This window comes from Mauremys mutica, chromosome 3, assembly GCF_020497125.1.
Source record: "Mauremys mutica isolate MM-2020 ecotype Southern chromosome 3, ASM2049712v1, whole genome shotgun sequence".
Lineage (NCBI taxonomy): Eukaryota > Metazoa > Chordata > Testudines > Geoemydidae > Mauremys > Mauremys mutica.
In genome coordinates this window covers 196,275,153-196,298,375 of record NC_059074.1, presented here as the reverse complement: position 1 = coordinate 196,298,375, position 23,223 = coordinate 196,275,153, and the positions used below count along the sequence as shown (strand labels likewise).

At 43.1% G+C, this 23,223-nt stretch overlaps 1 long non-coding RNA gene across 1 annotated transcript in view; it reads right to left on the bottom strand.

The window, feature by feature from the left end:
• Positions 1-4,555: 4,555 nt before the first annotated feature.
• Positions 4,556-23,223, bottom strand: part of LOC123365942 — a 57,134-nt gene continuing 38,466 nt past the window's right edge. Inside the window, exons 4-6 of the long non-coding RNA XR_006577839.1 lie at positions 10,284-10,381; positions 7,312-7,449; positions 4,556-6,020 (exon numbers count right to left, since the gene is read on the bottom strand). This is a non-coding gene — a long non-coding RNA (uncharacterized LOC123365942). The remainder of the gene's footprint in view (positions 6,021-7,311; positions 7,450-10,283; positions 10,382-23,223) is intronic.

Below are 23,223 nucleotides of genomic sequence, written 5' to 3'. Positions count from 1 at the left end.
CCTGCTGAGCAGTTTTAAATTCTTCTCTGGATAGAGGGTGCAGCTGCCAACATTCTCCTGGCTGTTTTGAAATGGACTGAGGCCAGGGGGAGGATCAGAAGAGCTGGCTTTCAAAACGAAAACTGTTTTTTTCTGTGTTGAGCCTGACCCCACTCAGGACCATCTTTCTGTGTGACAAGTAGGACTTTCTGAGCATAACATGCCGGACTTTGCACTGTATTTGGCTGTTTCACAATTTACCACCGGTGCAAGCCAATGATAAAGCTGGTATAGATGGAGCACAGGAGGAGCCTCGGGTGCCATACATCTTCCAGACTGGCTTCTCCATCAACCCCAGCCTCCTATAACCAGTGTGGGGGATCTGGCCATGTTGTCCCTGTATCCCGGCGATCTCCAGCTGTTGATCAGCCCTTTGAAGCTGGTAGCAGCTGCAGGAATATAAAGCAGCCTCTAGTCTGCTCTAAATTACATTTAGGGACTGGAGGGACCAGCAGATAGATGGCCCAGAATCACAGGTAGAGGTGCAAAAAGGCCATTTTAGCACAACCCCATACCCCCAAGCTCCACAGAGTGCTCATCAACCACAGCTATTAGGTGTTCTGACACCTCCGGTGTTTTAAATGGATAAACAACGGCCCATGCACATGGAGCATGAAAGGGGGAGAAAGGTCAGATATGATGAAGCATGATCCATAATGTAGTTGTGATGTGGTAAAGGTCCTTGACCATATGGTCATGTGTGATCATGCTCTAGTTTAGCTACTCACAATACAACAGTCTGAATCCCAGTTTATTATTTGTGGTTAGTGGCAGTTACAGGAAAGGTTTAGCATTTTGGTTTACAAAGTGTTGCAGATCAGGAGTGAGATACATTGGGAGAGCATTGTTCAAAAGCTGGCTGTGTGCTAGCACACTATGCTTGGCTTTAGCCATTGCAATCTGTCCTCAACTTCATGAGCACCAAATTTACCGTGCACACACAAATTAACATAGAAGTGAATAAGGATGAGAATCGAGATCACGAAGAATAATAGTGGATCAGACCCCAAGTGACTCCACATAAAAGTGTCTTGATCCCAAGTCCCAGGCCAAATTATTTCTCCTGTGGCTCTCCCTCTATTGGTACAAACAATCAAGACAAATGCATAGTTTACAAAGAAACTGAACTGTGTATTAAAGGCCAGATTTCCATAAAGTAGAGGCGTGTGCAGCTATGTGTGCAGATCTGGTATTTGCATCAGTAAATGGTCACAGCTAATCAAATGCATGCAAAATTACCACATCTGCATATGCAGTTACATGGCTAAAACAATGGGGAAACTGATTCTTAAAATCTCTCCTCAGGCTTGTGTGCTCTATGGAACCTCACCGGTCTAAGATACTTCTTTGATGACTTAGGTTCAAAGTCACCGAGTCACAATAGCTGAGTCAGTAACACTGCTCAGCTGCTGCTGTGATTGCATTACAGGGTCAAGAAGGATGTTCCAAGGTGTGGTGAGAAAAGGTAGAATCTCTCTTTTGGAAATAAGAGTCCCGGGGAGCAAGTGGAATTGGCAATGGTAGGACACAAGCGGGGAAATAGACCACGGCTACAGGGCGGCATTCATAGTACCTGCACTCTGGGAAGTGCAGGAGACAAACCTAGGCACAGTTGGAAGAGTGACTAGATTAGACCAAACTAGAGATGAGGTTCCCGCAGAACAGAGCTGTGCACACAGCCTCAAGGTGGGGATTTAGTGCCAGATTTTCAAAGGCATTTAGATGCCTAACCTGCTTAGGAGCTTTTGAAAATCCCACTAGGCAACATCTACGTCTTTAGGTGCCTAAATAACTGAAAATCTGGCCCTTAACCTGCACAGAGACTGAGTGAGGCTGCTGCTTTGTGTGGGCGGTGGAATTCGTATTTATCTGTGTCTTATTGACTTTTAATGCCATTTCTTAGAATTTACTGAGTGGCTCTGGCTTAACAATGCACAAGATTCCATTCCCGAGCTAAAGAAATACTTTGGTTTTCTGCCTCTCATTATATCTGATTTGCTGTGGGTGGGTAACATTCTTTTCTATTTAACCAATGATACTCTCTCTTTAAAGCAAGTGAGACCAAGGAAATATTTACATTTTTCTGTGGCACTTGGTCTGTACATAGCCAACATTATGTGTTCCTTTCATTTGTTTGTTATTTAAAAGTAAATTGATGGAATTCCAATTCAGTGGTAATAAGGCTTTTTAAATGGTAAAGGGTTTGTTTGTTTTGTTTATTTTTTCAAAATGGCTGTAGTGAAGGGACTGTGACATGTAGTTGAATAGAAGTGTCATTTGATCATAGTGAAGTTTCTTGTCCAGCATTCCGTCGCACATGAGAGCCAGTGTACTGAAGTCACATGTCTGTATGCAGTGTCAGACAACAGGAGGTGAAGTGAACTGAAAGCACAGTAAACTGTTTAACATCACCATTATTTGTATGAGAAGTGTTGGCTTAGACAAATGTGATACGCATATAATAGATTTATTTGGTTTCAGAGAGATGAAGTAGGTGAGGTAATATCTTTGATTAGACCAATTTCTTGAAAGCTTGTCTCTCTCACCAACAGAAGTTGGCCCAATCAAAGATATTACCTCATTCATCTTGTCTCTAATAGCCTGGGACAGTGGGACCGACATGGCTCCAACAACACTGAATACTTACTTGGCTTCAGACAGCTTACTAAAGTCACTGATACAGCAATGGTTTTGATTCACATCACTAGTACTGGTACTTCAGGTGGTTAGGAGTGGTATTATAAGCTTGTCCTTCCTACCCTAGGGCCTGATTGTTCCTACCTTCCAATAAGCCGAGTGTACATGAGTAGTCCTGTTGACAAGGCAGAATCAGGCCTTAATGCTTAACTTGAGGTGTGCTGAGTCTTGGTGCGCCATTGCTGCTGTCTCCCATCAGTAGTCAGAGCTGTGATTACTCTCTTGATCAGGAAACTGGGATTTGGAGCAGCCACATTTCCATAGTGGCTAAGAGCACGTGGAACTGAATGGGAGAAAGTGAGCCCTGGCAGGTGTGGCTGACATCAGATGCCTCAATCCTGCATCTAGACTTGAGCTTCAAAGGTATCTTATGGAGTTTTGTCCAAATCCCATTGAAATTCAGTGGGAGTCAGGCTCCTAACTCTCATAGGATCCTTTGAAAATCTTACCTGTTGTCCTTATGTCCACAAGGCCAGATTTTTAAAGTTATTTAGGCACCTAACGATACAGATAAGCAGCCCCAGGCTTTAGAAAATCCCTCTAGATGCCTAACTCCAACTGAAGTGAATTTTTAAATGGAGTGATTTCTTTAGCAATAACATTTAAATGAACTAAATACTAAACACTTGGAAGTTCAAATCCCCAAACTTTTGAAAATCCCTGAATCCCTTAAAAAAAATCTGACTGCTAATCCTGTTGATATTAATGAAGCTACTCATGTGGGTAAAAGGGTGTAGGAATCAGGCCCCCAAACTGCTAAACGGGCATCTAGTTTCCCTACAAGTTTGTATGTTCTTTTCAAAGGTTAAAAATTGTAGTTTTAATCTTGTTTCTTCTTCATTCTGAGACAAAGCCTGGTGTAAAAAAAATAAAATAAAATAAAACCTGCAAAGCAATGGAGAATGCACTGTGTAGCTTTTACAGAAATGTTTTCTTGATTTTTATTTTAAAACAGACACATGAGGTCACATCAAAAGATGACCCACTAAGTACAGTGAAGAAGAGCTCTAGAGAACTAGAATGTGGTACCCAATCAGACAGCAGGTGGTGGTTTTCTGAGCTGCGACTGAATTCCACTAGAAATTCCACGGAAATTGACATATTAAATTACTTCATGCTGATCATGTTATGGCAATAAAGAAGAAATTAATTAAAGGCTGAACGCTTTGTTATCTAGAAAGGTAAGAGTGTATTTTAATGTTACATTAATTATTACTGAATTACAATGCTGCTGAATGTTGATAAAGGCTGAACTGCTTCTTGAAATGCCGCTGCTGACAGTCTGTGGCAGGCACCTAAAATATGATTTCTGAGTCTTAAGAGAAAAAAGAATAAATTATTACTTGTGATTACTGGACTTCAGAAAAAGCTTACTCTAGTCACATCTCCTTGAACATTTGCCCACATCCCCTCTGCTTTCCATAGAGGCTGCCTTTGCATGATATGTGAAAGGAATGTACTCAGTCTTTTTTTGGTCACAAATACTATAGACATTGTCAATGTAAGATCTGTATGAAGTCTGCCAAAAAAATAAAATAAAAATGGCAGCATGTGCACACAAATCTGCAGGTCTTTCCTGATTCGTGCAAAATGGTGAATGGGGATGAAGCTCATATGTTGCAAACCTACTGAAGCTACTGTCACTAGAAGCACCTTGCCTATGAGCCTATGAGTATCTGATATCTCCAATCCCTAACCCCATCATGGCCTAATAAACATACTTGCCTTTTAGCCCAGATACCTCAGGCTTAACACTCAATCTTCACATCCCGTTCCCCAGCAGAGTCTAATGGAGAAAGTGAACTGCATTGAAATGGTTATAGTCATTCACATTTTGTATTCTTAACTTTTTCTTACTTTATAAAAATATACTCTGTTCTAGAGTTATGGAAGCCAGGTGCTTTAAAGAAGTGTATCCTCCAGATTGCTATTTTCATTTTCCTCGAGCTGGATGAAATATTTGTTACAAAAGAATTTGGGGGAAAATCATCTAAAGTGCCTAAGTCACTTAGGTGCCTAAATTCAATTTTCAAGAGTGGCATAGGTGTTAAAACCCTAAGTATTATTGAAAGTCAATAGGATTAGGTGCCTAAGTCAAATTTTTAAATGTAGCTAGGTGCCTAGAGATGCAGATAGGCATCTAGTGGGTTATGCAAGTGAGTCTATGCATCTAATTCCCCATGTGCTTTTGAAAATCCCACTAAGTACCTATCTAAGGTGCATCTTTAGGCACCTGAATATCTTTAAAATCCTGGCCTGTAGAGATTCGGAGATTTGGCCAAGATCACACCTCAAGTCAGTGTGAAAAGCACTGTACACACCAAAGTTTGTACCCGAGATGACCAAACTCCCATACACATTGGGGAGAGGAGTTTAATATGTTACCAGTCTAGAATTTCCTGGGGAAATGTGCAAAATGATTTTAGTGAGGATAGTTAAAAAATGTTCTTCAAATGCAAGACTAGATTGTGTCCCATGGGCATACCCCATGTAACACAGTGCAAGGGAGGAATTGTGGCTCCGGGGGGTAGTAATTTATTTCTGGCCTCTACCTAGTGTGCGGCTCAGGGCTCAGCTCTGTTGGGTGTAGTGGGGAGGGGGAAGCAGAGTCCTGGTTCCATCCATTCCCCACCTTTCCCTGCTCACCTACTGCAGAAGTAAGATGATCCAGTGCCCCTGACCTTTGTGCACCCAATCCAAAGGTCCAGGTAACACAGGCAGGGGAATAAAGGGTGTTGGGGTTTATTCCTCTCTGCGCTCCTGTGTGGGCATCACATCTGAGTCCGAATTTAGAGCTTGGTGTACAAAATATCCTCCGTCTCTTGCAAAGTAGATGTGCAAACACTAATGATTAATTTGTAAAGTCTCTTCAGCATCCCTTACTCCAGCACTGCATGGATGAGGCTCTGCCAGGCTGAGGATCTGGGGTGTTAGTGGTCAGGGAAAGGCAAGGCAAGAAGAGCGGTCAGTCTGAAAAAGGACCCACTGTTCTAGCTTGCCTGCCTGCCAGGGTAAAATTGATTTTATTACTTCCCCCCCCCCGCCCCACAAGCATTTCTAGTCCTCTGAAAATCCTCACTGAGAACCTTCAAACATGGACTGACATTAATCCATTCTGTTTGTATCCACCACCTCATTCATAGGGTGTTTGAAGCTTGCTAGTAGACCCTTTGAAATGAAATGATTCATTTCCCAACACTGTGCAGCCGCAAAGAGAGAACTGCTCTGCTTCGTCTGGATCTTAAGGTTTGTTTTTGTGGACCGGATCTCAAGCTTTGTTCCTTCTGTTGTTTTGTAGGACAACAAGAGACAGACAAATTGATTAAAACTTGTAAGTGTATTAAAAGCAAGGCTGGCTGAAAGCTTAAATCAATAGTTCTCTGGGAGACGCTAGAAAAGTACTACACTTTGAGAGGCTTTGGTCAGTGAAAACCACTGTGCTGCTGTGTCAGACTTCAGGCACTGTTGGTGTTCTGTGATGGGGTGTGTACCCTACATAGGCCCTGAATGGGTTAATGTGGGCCTGAGAGGCCAGTTATGTCATCTGGCTGCACCTGGAAGGAGAGCCAGGCTTAGCCAATCATGAAGCCCTGCTGGGTCAGAGCAGGCTGGTTAGTATCAAGAGAGGAAGCCTGTAATAGAAGGGGGCTGCAGTCAGAGAGGCTGCAGTCAGTCTCTGGGAGTAGGAAAGTGGTCAGGTGAAAGCCTGGCGGGAGGAGAATTAGCCCTGGGATCCTAGCCTGGATAGAGGAGGCTGCCAAGTAGCTGGGAAGACCTAAAGCAGCCACTGGTGTGGAGAAGGCTCTGGTGGTATGCCCAGAACGTATGGTAGAACTTGGACAGCCAGGGAGAGAGAGAGGGACGGAGTATGGGGAATGTAAGAGGCTTAAAAGGGCAACCCTGAGAGAGGCTGGGTAAGAAGGAGCCCATGGAAACAAAAACAAGGAGTGGGAGTGTGAAGGCCTTAGTGGCTGGTTATAGTGTCCCTGGGCTGGAACCCAGAGTACTGGGAGGGCCTGGGCTCCCCTACCAGCCACTGGTAAGGTAACATGAGTTGGGAGAAGGGTCCATGGACGCTGGAAAGACCTGAGGCAAGGATGTGGGGCACTAGGGCCAAAGACCCTCTTGTGAGGATGTTGGACTGTTTTATGTGGATTAAATCGTGACCTGGCCAGAGGTTACAGGAAAAGGGACTACCCCAGGGATGCGCCATATGGAGAGAGAGCTGCTATGCTACACCTGGCCACAAGGAGTGAGTAAACCCCTTCTCATGCTTCCTTACAGTGCTGTGGCTACAATATTTAAGCCCCAGTACTACCAGTTCCAAAAACAAGGCATCAGACCCTCAAAAGTGATTAAACTGGCTTCAAAAGAATTTGATTTTACATATAATAAATATTGGGGGGGGGGGGCTTTTGGTGCTTCAGCCATTAGGATTCATGTTTTCAAGCTTTTCTCCGTAACCATGGGCACTAAAAAAGTCTCGTGTTTTAAATTGAAACTTGAGATTCTCACATAATAACATGACACCAGGAGCTGAGTTTAAAAAAAAACAAAACACACACACAAGCTTACTTGTTGGGTTTGTTTTAACATGGGTCCTGTGATAAGAGTCGGTAACCCTGATATTCACATAAGGTCAGGCACAATCTGGCACTCAGTCAGGACTTCAAGGTTTGGCCCGTCGAAAATACACACTTGACCAGAAGTTTCCTGTAAAGAAGATCAATGTGAAACATTTAAATAATATACATAATTCAGAAATGGTGTCAAAACCAGTGTTTAATTTAGACCCTCTTCATTTAAATAATTGTGCAGGGTTCATCAAAAGTGTATTGTCTCTATCTGATGTAACAAATATTTAAAATGAAAGCAGGTGAAATACAGCTTTGGACAGCATTTTTTTAATCCCTATAAGACTATGATGGTAGGCAGAATTATGGCCTTTTTAGAGCAAAGAAGTGATATGATGTCTCACGCTTCCTCCAAATGTAATGAAGTGAAAATCCAGATGAGAGCACTCTCATGTCACTTTTATGGCTGGGGAAGGGTACAATGCCTGCTTTTCCAGCAGCTAGAAAATCCTGCTATTACTAAATAACATCCTTTGGGCTCTAAAGGAGTCCCATCAAAACACAAAGCATGTTACTGTTTCAGTGCATTAAAAATAGCATTTTTAGAGCTATCCCAATGACCTGCTGTGACATACCAAGGCACAATTCACACTAATGCCACCCTGCCCTGTAACCTGTGAGTGCCCTTTACAATGCCTTGCTGCTGTAAACTTCAACCAGGACTAGTCACAAACAGTCTCCAGCATGTAAAGCACTCTCAGCTATGTGTGTGCTGCAGCCACCCAGCCACAGCTTGGCGCTTACCAGCCAGGGTAATGCTGCAGGGTGACCTCAACACATCCCCAGTCCCAGATCTTCCTCCAGAAATGTGTGTCCTGTACCGCCCACCCCTCTTCTGGACAGTACAAATATATGAAGTCTGTTATTCCTGTAAGGGAATAATGTGCCAGTTTGCTATTCTAAATAGAGTACTCCAATTTAAACACACTGGATTAGATAAAATAGTAAAACAAGTTTATTAACTACAAAGAGAGATTTTAAGTGAGTGCACGTAATGAGGCATTAAAGTCAGAAATGGTTTTGAGAAAAATAATATAATGTTCACTAGTATTTACTTAAGAAACTTAGTTGCCAAGCAATCCTTCTCACCACATGCTCCAGCAAAATGCTGACCAAACTCTAAGGTCAGGACCCTTCCCCTGGACAATATTGACCAGCAAATAATGAGTTTTCCAATGATACCTTACAAGGCGTACTTTGTTCAAAGATTATTACAATAGTGTGCGAGGTGTGAATACAGAGGTGTATTCCATCATGCCTGGCAATGGCACTTTGCACTGCCAGGTGCTGCATCCCTGTTACTCTGTATGGATCACTCTGGGTTGGCAGGAGTTGGATGCAGTGGGAGGACAACCTAGCTGCTAGAGGAGGAGAAAGGGTTGCCAGACACCGTTTTCCAGTCAGCAATACCTCTGGTGATCAAGAAGCAGCGTTGATGGATGTGCAAAAGAGCCTCATACAGTCTTCCTCAGCTAGAAGAATGGTGGTTGTAATAGGATGCCTGCAGGGTTGGGGGGAAAACTCCAGGGTTCCCTAGGAGGAACCAGTGGGGGTCAGGAGTGAATGAAGAGAGGGTCAGACTGTTCATGGCTACTGCACAGATACACAGGGGACCAGCGAGTACAAGAAGCTTCTCATGCTGTAAATTGTCACATAACTGCAGTTGTCCTTGTCATGAGGCTTCCCAGTGCTTCCCGTTGGGGGCAGATTTCAGGCACCTAAATGGGGCCTGGATCAACCAACATTTCAGGCCAGTTGATAAACAGACCCCTTCAGAGCCTTTGACCTTCCCCAGTCATCCAGAGAGATGCTCCCCCCGATCCCTCGCTTCTGATTGACCTCTTGATCTTCCCCTTAGATTCTTGGGCCTGGTCTAAACACAGTTAAACCAGCACAAACCCCTCTTGGTTAGGAGTATGAGGTGTGGTTTTTTGTTTTTTTTTAAACAGACAGAAAAGAAGTTATACCGGTACAACCCCCGCGCAGTGAGGACACACTTACAACAGTATAAAGGTGCCTTACACCAGTACAGCTTATTCCCCTTCACATACAGGAAGAGCGATACCCATATAAGACACCTACATCTACATGGATGTAAAGACATCCACAGGAGGGGGTTGTACCAGTATAACAATACCTGTATAGCTAAAGAGGTACAGGGGGGTCCCTGGTATATGTTGGAGTTGCATTGTTAAAGGCAACAGATACTGAAACGACAGATACTGGGGAATTATTCCCCAAAGAAATAATGGCCTGTCCTGCCTCCTCTTGCCCAGTTCCACCCCCTCCTCTGAGTGTGCCCTGTGCCCTCTCCTTCCCCTCCCTCCCAGTGCCTGCAGCGAGCCGGGAAACAGCTGTTTCGTGTTGGACGGGAGGCGCTATGGCAGGGGGCGGGCACTGGCTGTCAGTGGGTGCTAAGCACCCACAGAAAAGCCACACAAAAGGTGAAGCAGCGGATTTGTGGATCGGGACCTGCATGAATTCAAACACGTTCCCCTATTGATGAGCGATGGATATGCAAAATGATGGCTAAGAGGGAGACGTACACCGGGGATCCCCGGCACAACTTTGCGCACAGACAAACTCTTGGTGTCTCACTGCCGAGTCAGGCCCTCCCGGACTGCTGAGCCCACGTCCCAAAGTCCAAGAACAAACACATTCCCATTTGTCGAAGCTCTTTTAAGCAGTGAAGTAAGGAGAGATGCAGCTGTTTCATCTACCGTGGGCAAGCTCAGGTGAACATGCCTCCCCAAACTTGGTGCTAGGTTGTTCATCACCCCGGATACCTGAATAGAGAGCACCTTTATTTTGGTCTGAATCATTCAAAAAAACCCAAAATGTTCCAGAGCGTAAAACAGTTTGGGAGCAGAATGAATAGTAAACAAAGATAGGTCCGCAAGGGAGTAAAGGTACCTTCTCAGATGCGATTGAACAGAAGTGGAGTGAGAGGCAGGCTGCTGTAGATGGTTTGTGATGCAGAGGAGAAGGCTCTCATGCTAACAATGGTGAAACTGTGAAAAGACAGACAGTAGGCTGGTGTTAGACAGAGCAGAGAGGGTGGGGACAAGAGGGAAAGGACTTCAGGTCCATTAAGTGGAGCAAAACTATTGAAACACAAGGTGGGCCGTTTTACATTGGATGCTGTGGAATGAATGGGGGAAATCGGTTAATTTGTCTTAGGATGGCCGTAGTTTCTGAATGTGCTGATAAGATGTCTGATGGCAAATGAGTCTACAGAGAGAATCCACATTTCTGAATCAAGCTGATGTGATAATGAATCTCTTGTGATTCTAGCAGATGTCTACCGAGCAGGAGAAACCAAAGATCATGCTCTGAATGTGATTAATGCATTATTAGCTATCAGGCCATGAGTTTTGGAAGTGGGTAAACAAACTTTAGGCCAGACTGGTGACTGCATCTGAGAAAATTGCAGGAGCAGAAGAGCAGGGAGATGGGGCTCAGCATTTATTTTCCATGAGTGTTATGGTGTTTTATTACTTGTCTGAAATCACTCTGCTCCCAGAATGCATAAACAGAAGGAACAGGCTTTTGATTTTTAGAACAAAACTCAGTGACTCAGGACTCAAACTTCGTGAGGAAATTACAAGAGAGAGACAGTTGACCACAGTCTCGCACATGGGGCCCCACTCACATACAGGCTTTGTAGGAAGCTGAACAGTGCTAAGTAGCTTTACCGCTGACAAAAATTGCAGATCTAGTGTCTTGCTGTACAGACTCGGGGATTTAGAGCCTTATTGTTACAAATGGCTAATTTGAAACTGTATTACATTTCTGCCATGCTGTGTGGGGTTGGGCAAAACACTTAATCTCGGTGCCTCAGTTTCCCTGTCTGTAAAATGGGAGTTACTGTTTCCTTTGTAAGGAAGTTTGTGATCTTTGGATGAAAAGTACTGTAGATGTGCTGAATATCGATGAATTATTGCTATTATTTTGTTGGGATGGGTGTACGCATTTATTTTTAGTTAACATGGTTTGATGCCAACTCTCTTCCTCCTCATACTTAGGAGCATGGGATATTTGTTGGTGTACGTTTAGGGTGCCCAGATGGGGGGCAAAAGAGGCAGTTTACCCCCGTGTTCACCCCATTTGTAAGGGCCCCCAAAATGATGGACAGCCAGCTGAGCCAAATGTGAGTGAGAGGCTTTGCAACCTGGCACATGGGGTCCCAGCACCTCTCAGGTTTGGTGCTCACCACCGATTGTGTGGGGAGCGACTTGTCTGCCCTGGCTGGCCCAGATCCCACCGTCACTGATTAACATTGATCCAGTTTATACCAGCCGAGAATTTGGCATGTAGTGTATGAAAAGTCACCACCTCTGAAATGTGCCTAGCCCTAGGAGGCCCCCAAGGAGAGAGAAGCTCTTTCCACCTCTCCCTCTGATAACAAATGAGCCAGGCCCAACCTGCCACTGAATAAGGACTTCAGTATGATGTTTGAATCACTTCACCCCCTACTAAAATCTCACCAGCTCTGGAGTGAAGTGTAGCAGCTAACAGTGCATAATTCACGTGCTAGGGATGGTCCTATTATTTATGTAGCTTCATAAATGTACTCGGTGCTTTACAAAACATAATCCCTTCCCTGAAAGGATTACGATCTCGGGAACGAAGAACGAGCAGCAGTTCAGAGGCCTGATCCACAAAGATTCCCATTGAGTTCAATGGATTTTAGGTTGGGCCCTGTTGGAGAAAAACGTAGTTTTTACTTTTTGGTTGGGTGCAGCAAATTAGATACTTTATTATTTTTAGCAATTGCATGGAGGGAGAGAGCTAAACAGGTTTTTTTTACAGGTAAACAATTACAGCAAGCATTTATACCCTTTGTTATATACAATAATGAGCAACAGCTGCATTTTGTTTATATATGTTATTTTGATATTTAATTTTTTACATTTATTTAGACTTTAGTTTACATTTTATATTTATTTACACAAGGTTGCAACAACTTTTTACACAGTTTTTTTTACTTGCCTTACACAATTTTTGCTTTTACGTTTTGCGTTATTAGGGTTACAGCTAGCCTGACTCTTGCTTACAAAAGAGACTGTTTTGCATTTAAAAAATTTTACATTTATTTTAGTTTTTGCTTTACTTTTACAGCCCCAAGAGTCGGATGGGCATGTCAGAGGGAGCAAGAACTACATAGCAGAGCTTCCTGGAAGCTATGGGCTTTAAGGAGGTAACCCCAGCTGGATTGGCCTTGGCTAGCAATGCTGAGGTAAAAACTACCTGTGCCTTGTCTCCATTAGGATTTTTCTTAGCGATAACTATCTTGATGTTTAAAAAGTTGCTGGTGCTCCATGGAGAGCAAAAGACAAGAGGTGGAATGGAGATAAATCGAAGGGTATGGAAGAAGTAATTTTACCCCTTGGATTTCAGAGTCCAAAGTATTTGCCAATGTCCCTTCATGAGGTCTAAAGTGGATATATGTCTGGCAGCTCCCAGCTGTTCTAACAGCTTGTCTACCCTTGGCTTTGGGTAAACGTCAAATTTCAGTATTGCATTGGCCTTTCAATAATCATTGCAGAAGCGTTCCATGCCATCAGGCTTTGGCACAATGAGACTTCTCTATTTGCTGTGCAGTTGTTCTACCACTCCCAGTGCCAATATCATCTGTAGTTCATCCCAAACTGTCCCTGACATTTTTATGGGAAGCAGCTGAGGAGTCACAGAGCTATCTCGATGTGGTGTTCTAGGTGAGCATGTCACATTAGGTCACAGTAGGGATGAAACCACAGTGGGGAATGAGATAACTAGCTGCTGCAATTGGGCTGTCTCTTCTGGTTGACTTTCCCTTCTGTATGGGTTTGGTCATTTGTGTCACAGGTGGCTGGGGTCCTATTGCGGGCTCCAGTAGGAAAGGAGTTAAGAGAACCCCCTCATGGTCCTTCCAGGCTTTTAAAAGTTTCCCATGGTAGATCTGTTTGTTAGTTCGTTTTCTTTTCTTTTCTCTGGATGTCGGACCTTGTAGTAAGCATGGCCCACCTGCTTCGCTATCTTAAAGGGCTCCTGCCTTTGGGCTACTAACTTGGATTCTGAGCTCAGCAGCAATAACAACACTCATTTGCCTCTTTGAACACCCATAATTGGACTTTGGGGCGGAGGGGCTGCTGTGCATTTAGCAGGTTTTCTTTAGTGAATGCCCATAAAGTCTTGAGTCTCTCTTGTAGCTGGAGAAGATACGGGACTATGTTTTTCACTTGTGGTCCTTACTCTTCCCACGTTTCTTGAAGCAGGTCTAAGATGCCTTGGGGCTTCTTGCTGTACAAGACCTCAAAAGGTGAAAACCTGGTAGAGGCTTGGGGGTCTTCCTGTATGGCAAATAGAGGAGGAAGCAGCTGGTCCCAGTGTCTGGGGTCTGAGGCTATGAATTTCTTCAGCATCCTCTTCGGAGTTTGACTAAATCATTCTGCCAGTCCATCTCTCCGGGGGTGGTAGATCAAAGTCCTTACTGTCTTAACCTTTACTAGGTTTCACAGCTCTTTCATCATGCTGGATGTAAAACTAGTCCCTTCATGAGATAAAATGTCCTAGGGGGTCCCTACCCACATGAAGAGCTTCATGAGTTCTGCCACGGTGGTAGGGAGGTGTGCTTGTGGAATGCCGGGGGATGGCCTTGGCATAGCAGGTTACATAGCTGAGGCTGACTAGAATGCGTTGGTATGCCACATTGCTCTTCTCCAGGAGTCCCACTAAGTCCATCCATTCAAAAGGGATATTGACTACAGGGAGCGGGATAAGGGGTGTTTGGGGGATTCCCTTGGGGCCAGATAATTAGCACTCCAAGCATGAGGTGCAGTAGTCACTGACATCTCTGCCTGTGCTGGGCCAGTAGAAACAGGCCACCAGCTGATTAAAGGTCTTCCCCCTCCCCACCCCCCAGTGTCCTGAACAGAGGACCTCACAGGCCAGTTGTAAGACCTCTCGTCTATCAACCCTGTGGACCAAGAGTTGAGTTTTACCTCTCTCATCTCTCTGTCTTGCTCAGAACAGTGGATCTGTGCACCTCTGAGATCGAAGTGCAGTCATGCCTTAGCGGATGGGGGTCTACCACCTTTTCATTCCCCACAGAAAGCTTAGCATCTGGTTTGCCCACAGCTCCGTAACAAAATTGGTGTCTTGTATTAGAATGTCAGGCTCCAGGGAGAACGTAGTCTTGATCTTGTCCGGGGGTGGGGAAGTTCAAAGTCTGCTGATGCTTCCTCCCCTATCCACCTCCATTTTGCTAATTCCAAGAGCACTTTTCTCTGTGGAACAGGGATTGCTCTAGTGGGTGGCCAGTGACCCTGCTCCTTGTGAACCTTACTGAAGTGCTTCCCATCCCTCCCCAGGATGACTGGACAGGCCAGAGTAGAGGCTAGTCCAATAGCACACTCAGCTATGCCACTCTGGTGGGGTAGATTGTCACATCACCTTGTACACCATAATGATCTTCAAATAACAAACAGAGTGAGTGAGAAAGGAATAACATTTTAATAAATCAAACTGGAGAGCATCTGCAGAGAGCTACTGCACACGGCCATGTAGTGTTCCCCACCCCTATCTTCAGGGCACACCTCCAAATTCCCACACTCAGAACACAATCCCTTATGAGGCAGCATCTTTAAATTATAATCTTCTACAAACATATCTCTACATCGTCTCTCTTAAAGAAAAATAAACACCCCCTGCCTTCAGGACACATCTCCTCCAAATTCCGATGTTCATAATACTGTCCCTTATGACAGAGTGTCTCAAAATTATAATCTTCTACAAACATTTCTCTACATACACATTGCAGGATAACAGTTTTTGGTCTGTGTTTGTTCAGCACCTAGCACAATGGCGACATGGTCCATGACTGGCTCTCTTAGACAAGACTGCAACACTACTACTAATCAATTATTATTCTCAAATGGAAGTGGCAAAGGGAGAGGGGTGAGAGAGAGAGGAAGGGAGAGGGTCAATTCTTTTTTTCTTTTCCTTTTTTTGTCAAGCAGAACAGAGCTTCCAAAATTAAGTCTCTGCCACCTGTTTTCTATAATCAGCCAAGGGAAATATTGTGATCTAAAGTATCAAAGGTCAGGGAAATTGTCAAAATGAGGAGGAGAATCATGTTTCTAGAATCAGCATTTTTTTCCTTCAAAAGCATCAGCTGAATGATAATCTGCTTTAAATTATGTATATAAAGGCCCGGTTCCTGGCCCCCATTCCATCTGCTCTGTATTGCTACAGAAAGGCAAAGCAGGCAAAAAGCTAGCTTAACTGGATGGCTAGAGAGTACCCTGACACCGCTTGCTGCTCCAGTGCAGGGAATGGGACAGGCCTGTCACAGGGAAGAGGGCCTGGTGTGAGTGCTGTGTGCTTGGGTATTTTTCAGCTGGCATAAAGGCACCTGGGAAGCTGTTACAAGCCAGCACAATTTGCTACAGCCTTGAGGCTTCCAGGATCAGGGCTTTAAAGGAGCTATCCTGGTTTGCTGCTGTTGAGGATCTGGCTCAGCTTTTCTTTGGATGAACGTATGTAATTGCTGTAGGAGGAATAAATGCATTACACAGACGTATCTTTTATAGCTTTGTGACATGTGCTCTCATTGTAAATAAAGGGTTGAAAGTGAGTGTGTTAATCATTAGATCTGAAGATGATGTAACCGTGATAATATAATTCTACATTCTTTCAAGGTACAAGGTACAAACTAGAGATGATTGAGCTGTTCATTGAGAGTAATTTATCTGACTAACTTAACCTTTTTCTCCTGTTGGTAAAGTGTCTGCAAACAGATTTTTTTTAACAGATTTTTTTTCATAAAACCCATTACATAATTTTGATTAATGAACACATTTGAGTCTTGGAATGTTTGCTAGAACTCTGTAGTGAGTATGCCTGTGATTGGTCAACCCTGGAAATCCAGTGTCACGCACTCTCAATTTTATCACAAGCCCCACAATATTTGGTGTGTTTTCTTGAAGCCACAGCTCCTGGAATCATGTAATTATGAGGAAATCTCAGCTTTCATTTTAAAAAAAATGATGTTTCTAGCTCTCATGGTTGAAGCTTGAACATGTGACCCAAATGCACCCTCAAGGCTCAAAAAGCAAAGCAAAGATCTCAAAACTTACAATTATTTTAATCTCATGATTTCTAAGCCAGTCTCATGACTTTTGAGGGACTGACTCATGACTTTTGAACAAGTGGGGTTGGCAGTGCTAGAATTCTCTTTGTTCTGTAGGTTAGGTCACCTAAATCTTGTTTTCTCTTTGCTGATTGCCTAACTTGACTTTTACGAGGTTCTTCTGTTTCCACCCAGAACAAATTTCTTTTTGATGTTGTTTCCTGAGGCCCTGCAATCTCCTACGTATTGGCAGACCCCCAATGAAGTCAGTGGGGCTCTGTGCAGGTGTATGGTCCACCTGAGCATATGAGTTTGCATGATTGGGGCCAAAATGATTCACAGCAACAGACTGTAAATTTGCTTTTCACAGACATTCATTTGAAGCAATGATGGGGTCTGACTGGCCAAACTGACACCCACTATCACAATGAACAAACTCTGGGAACATAGTTACGCTATTTCACCATATTTTAAAAAAATAAACCCTGATCTCTGTTCCCGTGGTCTCTTGTGCTAGGTAAAACGCCTCCGTCTAAAAGCTTCCACGTGGCTGCAGTCGTCGTACCTCTCGGTGAGAGTGCCTACAGTTCCTTCATGCTGTCTAAGTGCCTAGCTTTTGCATGTTTTCTTATTTCTGCCTCCTTCTGAAATCAGAAAAAATGGTTCCCTCACCTGGGGAAAATGAGCCCCGAATGCAGTGGTTCTCAGACCTGTTTACCATCATGCCCCACTTTTACCAAAGCAAAACTCAGGCCCTATTTTCCACATGTCGCTGTGGACTTGTCTCTAGCACTCCTGTTGGCCACTCAGGGGAATCCTTGTTTGAGCCCTGAAGCCCAGCTGGGCGCGTGAGATTTCAGCATGGCTTTGGAGATGCATATAGGAAACGCCAGCAGCTATTTTCATGTGCTTATTTTCTGGATCGGTAAATAAAATTTTAAGACAAGTGTTTCAGGCCCCATCAATGGCCTGATCTTTGAACTGCAGCATAGAGCTAATGAGAAGCCAACCTTACATAGCTGCACGGCATCTTCCCCTGGGTCAACGAACATCAGGGTGCTCTCTCAGCCACCTAGCATTACATTTTTTTCCTGTGTCCTGCTTAAAGAACTTTTCCCTTAGTCCCATTGCAGCCTTGTGTTCAGGTGTGAGAGCCCTGCAGCAGGAGATGGGACAGTGTCACTCTAATGTGATTTACCATTTACAATATTTTCAGTGATATTTGCTGACTAAGTTTCGGGGCGGGGCTAGAAGTGTGTGTGAAAGGAGAAACAGTGCCTTGGAGATGGTGAGCCTCCCCCTTCCCCACAGAGGGGAGATCTGCATGCTGATGTTGCCCTCTGTGCACACATCTAGACTGCACGGTCTGTTTGTATGTGACACTTTTGTCACTTAAACTCTTAGGGCTACATTGTGTCTGTAGCGTGCAGCCCCTAGTAAGGGACACTGAGTAGCTGGGCCACTGCAGAAGTGTCTCAAGAAGCCACAATTTTCTCTTTGCTTCTCCTCAACCCTTGATCCAGGGTTTTAATAATTGCTGCTGGCCTGAATCAGTCACCAGGCCTCATCCCATTCCCCACCCATTTTCTGCCCACCTGTTCTGAGGCGGAAGAAAGAAGGCACCTTAACTCTACTCTTAGAGCCAAGGACCAGGTCGCCTGCATAAGGATATAAGGTAGGATTCTGTGCTGTCCAGGACACAATCTAGCTCTTAGTGTCTTTGCTTTTGTTATTGATTGGTAATTTTTATTTAAGCTTGACACATATGGAGCAAGGGATGTTATTGACAAAAGGCAAACGCGAAGAGTTCCGGATTAAAACACAAGGTGAATGTATTTTGGAAATGTGTATTAATAGTCCAATTTGCATAAGATCTATGGACAGGGCTCCACATCTCTGCTAAATCTCAGCAAATGCCCTTGTTCCTCTCCTCTTGTTAGCCCAAAATCTCTCCCATGCCATGGCCTCTATCCCACAAGCCAAGAGAATCGGGGGCGGGGGGAGATTCCACTCCATTTGGGCTCTCAGGACCACAGCCTCAAAGTTATTGAGGCACCTAGCACCTACTGCTTTCAATAGATGTTAGATACCTAAATACCTTTTAGTCTCAGATACTGCAATGATGGGCACTAGTATAAAATCCTAAGGTCCAGATTTTCAAAGGTACTTAGGTCCCTAGTAGGATTTTTAAAAACACTGGAGCAAGTTATGCATCTAACTCCCAGGTTCAATAGCTGCTAGAAAAACGTCACCTCTAGGAGTAAATTATTTCTATCTTGTGCACATGACCTTCATACTTGCTTTTGAAAATTCTACTATGTGCCTAATACCTTTTGAAAATCTGGCCCTATGTGCTTGTCAATACCACTCCTATAGTGACCGTAGCTTTTGTTGAGTAATGGGGAGCTCTCCTTCCTGCCCAGGGGCTGAGAGTGATGTCTGGAAGCACTCACGATCATCGTTTTGTGTGAAAACTGCAGCTCTTCCACAATAACGCATGTAGGGGATGTATGGATCTCGGCTAAAGATAACTCACTCCTCAAGCTGACACATTTCTAGCTGACATTGATTTGCAATAGGAATGTCTACTGAAGCTGGAAAGCCCTGATCCTGCAAAACAATATGTCAAATACCTGGGTCAATTTTGATTCTTTTAAATCTCAGTCCTCATTCTAATGAGCTTCACTAGCCCTTAGAGATTAGTAGTGCAGCCACTTGTTTCAATACACTGTACCCATTTGATCTGTTGGAACAGGAATGAAGAAGGCACAGTGGCTTGCAATATTACCTGAGGACTGCACAAACTGCAGGTTCCTGGATTATTTATACAATTTTGTCCAGATCTCTTACACCTATATTTCAAAAATGCCCTTAATGGCAAGCCAAGTTTTTTCTAAAATGCAATTTTCCTAAAGCCCCAACACTTTCATTCCTTTGTTCTGATTTATTACTGTTGCCTAACCACATCTACTAGGCAGCAGCATACAAAACAAACAAACAAAAAAAACCACTCAGTACCATGTACATCAGGATTAACACACAAGGTCTATTATTTTAAACCACTCGGCATTGAACTAACTCATCTTTAATTTATTAGCTTCACTGGAATAGAAATTCTGACTGAAAAGTAAGCAGTATGTATATTAATGTTCAGGTTGTGATACAAAACAGTGAAAGCTACTGTAGGGAGTTCAAAGTTTAAGACTGATGGTGCGTCTGGAAAAGGAGATAGGAAGATTGGAAAACCAGATCACATTTTAAAAAAAAGTTTCCCTAGCTGTGTTTTCCCAAGATTTTCAGAAATGACTAGTGATTTAGGAGCCCTCAATTGCTTGGGTGCCCAACTTGAGACATGCTTAAAGTGGCCCGTTTTGAGGGTGACCAGATAGGGACAGTCCGGATATCTGGGGCTTTTTCTTAGATAGGCACCTATTACCCCCACCCCATCCCAATTTTTCACACTTGCTATCTGGTCACCCTACCTGTGTTTCAGAGGATGGGTGCTCAGCTCTTTCTGAAAATCAGGCCCTCTTTAGCTGTCTCAAGTTGTGCATCAAACAATTGAGGCACCCAAAATCACTGCTCATTGTTTTATAATCTTGGCCTTTACAAATAAGACCTTAGGAAAAAACAAACTGAAAACTTTCACTAGTTCTGCTATTTGCTTACTCATTGCACTTGCTACTCAGCTTCAACAATTAAAATGGACTCATCAGTTTCACTAGTTCTCGTATCCATTAGCACAACACTGCAAGGCTTGGGTTGCAGATTGCTGCAACAGCGCTATGTTGATTTAGAGCAGCTGAGGATTTGATCCACGGGGTGCACAAAGAATGCAGAATCTGGCCCAGTGCAGGGGAATGCTTAAATCCAGACGTGCCTATTTTGTATTCTTGCTTTTAATTTTATGAAAAAAACAATACCTATTAATATTGTGGTTTGTAAAACTCCCTCTCTCTTCCCCGTTTCCTTTATTTTTTCCTAAAACCTAAACAGGAAAGAATCAAGATTCTGATCTATAAATAATACACACAGTGGCAGTGTTCAAAACCTGAGCTTATCCATGGTTTTCCCTCCCCACCCCCTGCCCAGATTATTTTAAAAGCATCACTGGTAGCAGAAACTGTACCCCAGAGACTGCTGCTCGGTACTGCTAGCTTTACCACAAGCTCTATAAACACAGTTGTAACATGGAATCCTGTTGTGTGGATGCAAATCACGTTACAATTGGAGCTGTGGGGAGAATCTTTTCAAAGGAAACCTGCTGTGACATGCCTGGGTTTGGATTTCATTACAAACCTGGGGACTGATCCTGAGAAGTCCTGAGGACCCACAACTCGTACTTTAACACAGGTCCTTCGAGGAACATGCCTATAAATTTGGGCCAAGTTCACTGAGGTCCACAGATGGTTCAGTTACCTAGACCAAGTTTTGAGAGAACATGGACCAGTGTATGGATTTGAGTGGACAACATGCAAAACATTGGCCTAAAACTGGCAACGCTTTGTGATTTGGGCTGAGTTTCACTTCGGCTGAAATGACCCTTTGACTTCAGAAATTCTGAAACATCAAGGAAATGGAAACAGCATGGCTGCCAACATGGTTCATTAATATGATTATAACACTGTCTAGCCCCATCCATAAAGGCAAAATCAAAACATAATATAAAATGGTCAGGCCTTTGCTTTGATTAAGCTCAGAGCATAAACACTGTAAACCTTACAGAGAAGATAGGGCCTCTTTACGATCATAGTTGGCCATAACTTTATTTGAAAACAATTGTAAACATTGTTTCAAGCCCTAGTGGGGCAGAGGCTAAATCAGTTTGCTTGGTGCCAAAGTCTAAAAGGGATATTATTTTAGACCAGTGTGTATGTCTGGGTTTGGAAGCTAATTTAAAAGGCAAACTCCATTCTAGATAGGAAAGAATACTGATGTTTTCCTTGTTTGAGAACTGCTCTCCTGAAAACTTTCCACAGAAAGTTTTGAGTACTAGGCACATTTCTGTTCCGTTAGAAAACAGGAAATGTGTTTCAACCTGGGAGTGAACTTGATTTTAAGGAAATGTACTTTATGTGATCGCTCTTGGATTCTAAAATGCTACAGAAACTCATCGAGTGGCACTTCCAATCCATCACAATTAAGTTGTTAAAGTTTTGCCCCCTTTCAAAATTAAAATGATTAAAAAAAAGAAAAAGAAAAACAGGCTGTAAAGTCAGCTCAATGCTCTATTTCAGATCACAGGAGCATTTTTAACCTAAGTACCTTTTCTTTACAGTTTCAAACCCAACCAGTCTATATTTCTATAACCTAATGTTTCTTAAGATCAAATACAATTAAATATCCTTCAGCCAAAAACTAGATCTGCAGTGTTGGCTACCCATTCACGCGCAAAATGGTCTGTCACAAGAGGCTGGCTGTAAGTTCATTGTTAACTAAGAGATGTGATATTTCCCTCTTTGGATGACAAGCTTAGATATTCACATTCATAGTTTGCAGGTGACAGCAATTGCCTCTTGTGAGACTGGTTGATAATTTTTGCTAGCCCAATCAGTTAGGCTCACAAATTAACTAGATCAGTCACTGAAAGGACCTTTTAAAGTTTAAAGTGTTTTAGATGCCTTGATAAATCTGGTGACATACTACCATACAGACCTTCTAAAAAATGCAAGTTATTTCTGGCATGTTATATATTTCAGTACAGAATATATCTATGAAACATTAATTATTTTTACACAAATTGGCTGAGAAATATGTGAAATCAACATGATTCCATGGCAAGCTCTAATGAAAACTCTATGGCCCTTAAGGAAGGAACAAACATAAAAAACCCATACTATTGAACCACAGGATTGTTTGTAAGGTATATTGTATTGCCACACATTGAGAAGTGCATGTACAGCTGCTCAGACCTCAGATAAACTGTGCATAGGAAGTGGAAGGGTTGGGCAGGAATAGGGATTAATTCATGTACTTGTTCTTCTAATGGCTTTTTGCCTGCTCTGAACTTCTCTGCAGCTTTGAACCTTGATGAACAGAGGACATTTTTGGTAGTTCTTATTTTTAGTTATTAATTGATATCTGCTCTGTGTGTGTTGACCGTGGCTGTGGCCTGTGCATCTCTGTATCTAAAGAGGCCTTTAAAGAGACAACATGCCAACATCCTGCTCAAAAATAGCATGCAGAGCTGAGCTGTATGGACAGCAGAGGGGAAAGGAGGACACACATACAAATCACCTGGAATATGGGTTGCAATGTGGAAAGAATTTTCTCTTGATCATTTCCCCAAGGATTAAATCTAGACCTAGGAATTCTATGATGGGTGCCTGACCACATGCTTGTTTTGTTACCTACATAAAGATTTTTTAAAAAAAAGCAAATATACGTTAGCAACTAGAGAAACAAACATGTCAGGAATTTCTGAGGCAAGATTGCTACATCGTCCTCAACTCATCCTGTTGTCTCTAGGCAGCACATAGTATGGTATATACTTTACATTAATTGTTTTGAAATTCCCTGATAAGTTATAGATACTCGCTGCAGTGTCTAGACATACCAGATCATTAGATACCATGCCCTTGGCTCATGATACTCTGTCTTCTCTGGGTTTATCCTTGACACAGTCCTATTTTAGCATGTTCTTAAGTATCAGATTTTTTTTTTTGGTATCTCTCGCTCTCTTTTGAATATTAATTTTAATTTGAACTTCAAGTGAACAGAAGAACTGTCCTATTCAGTCTT